This window comes from Equus przewalskii, chromosome 6 (genome assembly GCF_037783145.1).
Source record: "Equus przewalskii isolate Varuska chromosome 6, EquPr2, whole genome shotgun sequence".
In the NCBI taxonomy this organism is placed as follows: Eukaryota; Metazoa; Chordata; class Mammalia; order Perissodactyla; family Equidae; genus Equus; species Equus przewalskii.
In genome coordinates, this window is record NC_091836.1 from 56,551,738 (window position 1) to 56,560,216 (window position 8,479).

General features: G+C 37.3%; 1 non-coding gene across 1 annotated transcript; it reads right to left on the reverse strand.

Moving 5' to 3' along the window:
- Positions 1-497: 497 nt before the first annotated feature.
- On the reverse strand, positions 498-604 carry LOC139084351 (U6 spliceosomal RNA). The gene has a single exon (XR_011541699.1). It is a non-coding gene; the product is annotated as a U6 spliceosomal RNA (small nuclear RNA).
- Positions 605-8,479: the final 7,875 nt, after the last annotated feature.

The window sequence follows — 8,479 nt, forward strand, 5'->3', positions numbered from 1 at the left end:
TTCGTCTTTCTCTGACTGGCTTATTTCGCTTAACATAATACCCTCGAGGTCCATCCACGTTGTTGTGAATGGGCCAATTTTGTCTTTTTTTATGGCTGAGTAGTATTCCATTGTGTATATATGCCACATCTTCTTTATCCAGTCATCAGTTTCTGGGCATGTAGGCTGGTTCCACGTCTTGGCTATTGTAAATAATGCTGCGATGAACATAGGGGTGCAACGGACTCTTGAGATTTCTGATATCAGGTTCTTAGGATAGATACCCAGTAATGGGATGGCTGGGTCATAGGGTATTTCTATTTTTAACTTTTTGAGAAATCTCCATACTGTTTTCCATAGTGGTTGTACCAGTTTGCATTCCCACCAACAGTGTATGAGGGTTCCTTTTTCTCCACAACCTCTCCAACATTTGTCACTCTTGGTTTTGGATGTTTTTGCCAATCTAACGGGTGTAAGGTGATATCTTAGTGTAGTTTTGATTTGCATTTCCCTGATGAAAAAATATGGAACGCTTCACGAATTTACGTGTCATCCTTGCGCAGGGGCCATGCTAATCTTCTCTGTATCGTTCCAATTTTAGTATATGTGCTGCCGAAGCGAGCACAATAGGTTTATTTTTAAAAATACTAACAAACAGTTGAACTGATTGGAAAATGGAAAAAGATTAGCTTATTAGAATGATTCAGAGCTATATCTTTTAATATGTAGCTCCAGACAGAGGAGGGAAACTTGTAGCATGATGCAAAGACAGAGAGAAGGCCCAATCCATTAAACCCGCTCTTTAGAAATCTCCCCACCACCTTCTTTCAAAATCTGCAGGGGCCTGCCAAGTGGCACAGCAGTTAAGTGCTCATGTTCCGTTTCTTGGCGGCCTGGGATTCGCCGGTTCGGATCCCGGGTGTGGACATGGCACCCCTTGGCAAAAGCCATGCTGTGGTAGGTGTCCCACATATAAAGTAGAGGAAGATGGACATGGAGGTTAGCTCAGGGCCAGTCTTCCTCAGCAAAAAGAGGAGGATTGGCAGTAGTTAGCTCAGGGCTAATCTTCCTCAAAAAAAAATAAAACAGATCCACAGAAAGCAACTAAGAGTAACCACTCAAATGTCACCAGCACTTGTAAAAGATTTCTGTTGAAAATTTAACGTTTACTTAAATCTTAATGTTTCCTGATACATAGATATTGTTTGGATTATTTTTCTCTAAATGTCCTTCTGCACTTCACAACATAGAACCCCACCTCCTACTTTTCAGCATGGCGTCCTGAGAAGAGCCGTCGGCTGGGAAACCCGAATTCCAGTCCAAGCTCTGTTACTAAGGGTTGTAAGATCGGGGGCAGGATCCTAACCTACCTAAAAGTCAATGTCTTCATTTGCCTCTAAGACTCTCAGAACTTAGAGTTGACACTGCTTCATAACTGAGTGCTGTTCGTAAAACAAAACAAAGCAAAACCAAAACCCAACATATATTATCAAATATTGCCATTAAAAATGTTAAATTACTTTGCATCCCTTGGGGGCAAAACAAACAACTGCTTTGGTGATCATTAGGCAGAAATTTATTTCCCTCAAATATCAGCCTCTGGGATATCTGCCTCCTACTCTCCTGAGACCATGCAAAAAGTTCCAGGAAATATGATGTCAAAGATACCACCTGCATGCACGTTCTTAATTCCTGGCTCAGCCTTCGGTTCACAAACCCTATCTACTCTCTTCTCCTGCAAAGCGATAACATTTGTCATCTCTCACTCTTAAATTCTAGACAGAGTCAACTCTACAAATTCCTTTTATATCTCCTTTACTCTGAGCCCTACCATAGATCTGTGCTTGACCTTTCCAAGCAGAGAGCTTCCCAAGCACAACACACACTTGGCTTTTCCACTCGAGCTGCAAAAGACAAGGAAAAGCTTCTATAAGGCGGAAGAGAGCTCCGATCTCTTTATTCCCAATAAAATTTTATACCTTGGTTGGCAGCTAAGTTGTTTGCCTTTCAGATGTCACGCTAGAGCTTTGTATGTACATATACACACACACATATATCTTTTATATATATTCACCTTATTAAGTATGCTACCATAATAAATATTTTATGGCTGAGTTACAAAAACATAGAAAGGTAGGAAACTAACCCCAAATCACATATTTGAGGACCGTGGAGCTGTCTGAATTTACAGTGAAAAAGGTGAGGGCATCTGATAACGCAACTGTCCATGCAGAGATGTGGCTACTTCTGTTTACCTGAAATATCTTAGTAAAGTCATTTATGATAAAATCAGAACTAGAAGTCTATTTAGAGTTTCATATTTAGTTAACTTTGGGTACTGAAACTTGTAAAAAGCTTTGTTGAGCATCTAAATAAATTACATCAAATAGTTCACACTTACCATATTTATATTTTATCATCTCACACAATCAGAAAAGATTGCCTGTGTATATTCCTCACAGAAGCACAATCAAATGCTTTAGCCAATTATGTTAAATACACTTTGGAAGATGCTTTACATATATTACTTCATTTAATCCTCAAGGCAATATATGATTCAGTAAAAATATTTTCATTTTTAAGTTGAAAAAGTAGAGGATCAGGTAATTTCAACTACGTGTCCAAAGTCACCCAGTCTTATGTAGTGATACTGGGATTCAAACAATTTCACTCCAAAGCCCAGCATCTTTCTTTTTTACTATACTACTTTACCTTTCTGCCATAAGTTATATTTCCTTAAATTTTGCTCAAATTCCACACCGTTACTTTTTGTAAAAAATGGTGACATTTATTCATTTGTAATAAAGTTAATAGCATCTACTATTTACTAAGATAAATATTGTATCAATGCTAGAATTACATAAACTAATTTAATTCCCACATCAACCTCATAATGTAGATATTATTATTCTTACATGACAGACAATGGAATTGACGCTCAAAAGACTTAATGAATTTGCTCAAGAGCCCATAGCTTGCAGAAGCAGGATTTGGTCACAACTATTTGATACTGAAGACCCTATTTTTAACCATTACACTAAAGTTTGTAGACCTAGAGATGCTTAGAATAGATTGAATTTGGGAAGGTCATATTGGAAGTCTGCCAGTTCTCTGGTACAATAATTAAGGAACATTAAAAATAATGGAAGATAATAATAGGGGCAACTGTGTGCAGGAGGAGAGGAGGTCCACGAGAGCCCTCTGTACTTTCTGCTTGATTTCCTGTAGACCTAAAACTACTCTAAAAAATAAAGTCTATTAATAAAAGCTAATATTATTTTATCTTGAAGATTCCTTAAAATCATCAGAGGAAGGCCCCCTAAGTTATTGATAAGATGTGGACCATCCTAAGTACAGGTCTATGAACTGTAACGATTCAGGTTTAATGAATGCAAGTAGGTGATTTGCCTCCTACTAAACATGACTGTTTTCTGGAAGTAGTGGAAATGTGCTTAACAAAAAAAGGCCTGGGGGCCAAATCTACCATATAAAAGTCATTTTCAAGACCAATGTAGTTGAACATATTTTTTTCTTTTCCCCACAATATCTGTCTCTTCCCTTGATACCTGTGCCTGACATCATCCTTGAACAGTTCTTGGTAGCTTGTTGAAAATACTGGTAATTGACCCTTCCCTGGGAGCGCACCACCTGACTTGTTTCCACACATCGGTTGCATGGCCCTTGACAAAAATTTGATTTCTAACTGAGGCATGTAGATAATATAAATGTTAATAATGTTAAATTTTATATTATAATAATAGCTTTTACATGAAATTTTAAGTCAAAAAACTATAATTGATACACACTCCACTTCTAAAAAGTAATTGATACTCTGATTCATCATGAAAAGTTTTTGATGCTGGGTAATTTACTTCATCCTCATTCAAAAATATTTATTATTCAATATTTACTAATAATTATATTACCACATTATGAAAATCATATTCTCTGTACTCCAAAGGCATGTGATAAAGTCTTCTGCCTCACAAAGGGAACGAGCACAGTCTTTTAGGATCTTTTATAAGCTTGCTGTTCAGCCCAGTAAAAATATCACTAGCCTCTTCTTCCTGACATATTTATGGATAAATATTGTCTGTATATTGAATACCGCTAGTTTATGTGCCTCTTAGTTGATTTTATTCCAAAGTATAAATGGAAACATCTGTATTTGGTTCCTTCTACACTTGTTATTTTAAAAGCTATCCTATCACTTTATCTACATTTTCATGAATTATGGTCTAGACTCTAAATATGACCTATTCAGACTTTGCAAGATATTGAAAGTGTAAAGAAACCCAAAAAATAAAGCTTACTTGACACAGTAACTGGGGGATGTATTGATTTAAAAATGGATAAAATTAGATCTATATCTTTGCAGGGAGGGAATGCAATGTAATGGAATGTTGCAGGGAGCAAGAGATAAGAGTAAGATACATTTCTAAAGATGTATTTTTTAAAGACAGGAAAAAAATTACTTTAAGTAATTGACTAAGGAATTTCGTCAATCCTGATACAGAATAAGTATTATAAAGCTTTAGTAGCAAAAGCAATTAGGTAGTATTGCAGTGGCTGACATAGCATTGCAGGTATCCAGGAATGTGTAAGTAAATATCAAAAATGAACAATGGCAGAAACAGCCCTTAAGGATTGGATGACTTAGACTATATTCACCCAGAGATATTGGGATAAGTCCTGGGTTTGTGATGAAAAGAAGTAATATAGCCCCTTTCCTCATGGAGCTTATATTCCATTTGGGAAGATAAGCAGTGGCAACCAATGTTTAGAGCTTGTGAGATGCATAAGCAGGAAAGAAATAGACTCTTTAACAGAAAATTAACAATGTAGGGCAGAGTAGGCAGAGAAAGTCTCTCTGGGGAAGTGACATCTGAGCTGAGACATGAAGGATAAGAAGTAACAGGATAACAAGAATAGGCAAAGATATCTCCCAGCAGGTATTACAGCAAGTGCAAATGCCCTAAGGTGGGAAAAGAATTTTGTTATAGAAAGAACTTTCATCTAAGAGTGTAATGGGTGAGGGAGGAAGTGGCATGAGATGAGACTGAATAGTGAGCAGGTTCAAAATATTGCATGGCTTTGTAGCTATTAAAAGGTGTTGGAAATGTATTCTAAATGCAATAAGAACCATGAACAGAATTTTAAAAGGTAGTGAAATGATATAACTTGAGTTTTTAAAATATGCGTACTATCTGATGTGTGGAGAATGTATTGTAAGAGGGCAGCAGTAAAAACGGTGGACATCCATTGTTTTTGCCTTCCCGACATCCATTTCCCATCTCTTGGAAATAGTACCTTGATGTTCCCTTTGGGAATGAGATTTTGCTTCTCCCTGTCCCTGTGGTTTGGGTGGGGCTGACTCACTTGAACCAGAGTTCCACATAGCTACTCTTGACAAATAAGAGCAATGTCTCCCTCTGGTCCAGTACTTGGTTCTGGGATGCCTATATGACTCAGGCCAGGCTCATGAGAGCCCTACCTTAGACTTTTATTAGAATAAATAATTGGGAAAGAGAAATGATGTTTCTGTGGGACCAAAACTGAAATCAATGCAGTTAGGAGAGACTTGAAGTAATCTAGAAAGAAATGATGGTGACTGGATTTTCTTGGGTGGAAGGAGATAGAGAGGAGTGAGCACATTGTAAATATATCTTTGAAGTAGATTTGACAGGCCTTCCTAATGGAGTATATGGAAATAACAAAGAAAAACAATTCAAATTTTGCTTTATGAGTCAGGGTGAATGGATGGTAGTCCAAATTGTGTGAGGAAAAGACTTAAAGAGAACTAGGTTTTGTGAATAAGGAAATCCACCTGTTCTTACACTTGTTAAATTTGAGATAACTTTGGCCCTGTTGAGTGGATATGTCACAAGGACAATTGGACATGTGAATTTGAATCCTAGGAGAAAGGTATGAACTGTATATACATAGGTTGAAATTAGAACTTTCAAGGAGTGAGTGCAGACAGAGAAACTAACAGGGCCCAGATCAAGTCTTAAGGAACTCCAACAAAGTGGACTGAAAAGGAGCAGCGTATAAGACAAAAGACCGGAATTACCAATATCTGTTATAATCCTTTCTCAAACTGCAAATCATAAAGAATCTTAGCAGATGCTTAATTTAAAATGCCAAATATGGTCTTTGCTACCAAAAAAACACCTGCAATCCCATAGAATTATCAAAGCAAATGTCTATATGAAGGTACCATTTTATTATCATTCAGAAAATTGTGCTTTCTGAAATGTTTATTCACTTGCACTGAGGAAAAGTTTCCAGGTGACCATTTGCTCCCAGAAAAAATAAATGCTATAGATTCTGAATTGATCATGAAGCCTCTGGATCTTTCCAATCCTAAAACTAATTGCAATTCACTTTGAGGGCTATGCAAGAGAGAAAGTCAAGGAGGACCATTATGGAGTAGAAGCCAATTAGTGAGGAAAGCATCAGTAGGTGGTCATACTTCCTCTGCCTGTTTTCAAACGCAGCCTTCTGGATGAACCAAACATTCTGCCTTGCTGAGGACTCAATAAAAAGAACAAAACGTGTGACGTTTCACAGAAGTAGTTCTAAATTTAAAGAGAACATAATTCTTTATACTATCGTACAACAGAAACATGGTGCTTAGTGACTCATCATGATTCCATGTTTTTGTATCGTAAGAAAGACAAATTCAAAATGGTTAATTACATCAAGTAGTGGGAACTTAACAGCAATATGGCAGTTTTATAAGGCAAAGTAACTCCAAGTATTAGACTGAGGTGTATCATCCTCAAAATGATATATCCCTGGATTGAAAGGAATGAAGAATCTTCTCCATTTAACAAATAACCGTGGCCATCTAGGCACTGGAGATGCTAGAGTAAACAAGAGAGAGAGAATCACCATTCTTATTGACTTCAAACTCAAGTAAACAAAAAAATAAGTGAACAAGTAAGTGGTAGTTTAAAATAATGATAATGACTTTGATGGAAATAGAGAAACAATAGTGATGGAGGTGAAGAGTAGGTATACCAACTGGGTGTGTATGGGAATTATGGCCAATGTGCATCCTCTCTTCCATGAGAGACCAGGTGGCTTGTGCTCATTTATCCATAGTTGCCAGTCACAGTTGCTTTCACTGTAGCTGTTGACACCAGAAGGAAAGAAAATATCCCACCCCTTCCCACACCCACAGGACCTGCCTTCCAGACCACATATGCATGAATTCTGTAAGGCCAAATATCCTTCCTCCCTCGAAAGACTGTTGGAACTAAATTCACCATATGCCTCATATCCCTGCTTTCTACCTCAGCTTCTGTGCAAAGTCTATGTAAACTGTGTGCCAGTGTGAAAGTGGCACTGTAAAGATACAAGCTCTTTAAACTATCCCTAGCTCTATTCTCATCTCTATGAATCTCAGTATGTCTGTCCCTGACCTGCCATTCCACTCACGCCTTCTTTCCCTCCAAAACTATTCCATTGGGCTGTCTGAAACTTTCCTCATAAAACTAGCAAATCCCTACAACCCTACTAGCTTCCCCAAACATTACTTTAACTGAAAAATGAATGACTATTGAGAAACCTTCTACAGCTTTCCCAAGTAGAGGTTGTTTATTTAACATTCTAGAAAATAATAGCCAATAATAATAGCAAACATTTATTGTACACTTCTTATGTACAGGCACTATGCCTACACTGTACATGAATTTATTTCATGAATACATTTTATAAATTTACTTGATTTATCACGGCAATCTTCTGAGGTAAGTACTCTTATTCCTATTTTAGAGATGTGAAACTGAGGCATAGAAAGATCAAGTAAGCTTCTCGAGGTCACAGAAGTATAGAGAGTTGAAGCCAGTAATGGAATCCAGACAGTCCGAATCCAGAGCTGGTGCTCTTGTGCAATATTTTCTTCTTTGGTAGCTGATGGGTTAGAAGTGGAGCTTGAGTTCTCACTGTTGCCATGTTCCAAAAGAGCTCTTCCAGCTTTTAAAAACTCCTGTTCATGGTTACTTTCAGCTGCCAATCTCTTGGCCAATTCATCTCATTCACTAAAGATTTTGGTACTTAGGTCAGGGTATTTCTTTCCTCCTCAATCCCTGCTATGACCTCAGGAAATTCAATGTCTGCATGGACAATTTATCCAATGTCATATTTTAATGGTTCCCTGACTTCCTTATCATTAATGGTATATTTCACACCATCTCCAGCAATCTACTATAATTTATCACCGAAAAATTTTCTACTTCCAAAATCACAAACATTTTACTCTCTTATGAAAATTCCCATTTGCCTGCTCAGGAGACCCAACTTGAAGCATTCTTCAATCTCTTTGAGGCTTCAGATCTATTTTCTCCACTTTCTTCCAAACTATCAAACTCCTTATACTTTTGATTGATTCTAAAATCTTTCATTCCAAACATTTTGGTACCAATATACTAACCTCCCCTGTCCATTTGTTTTTTCAAAGCCTCCAAGTAGAAAAATCCCAACTGTGAATCCA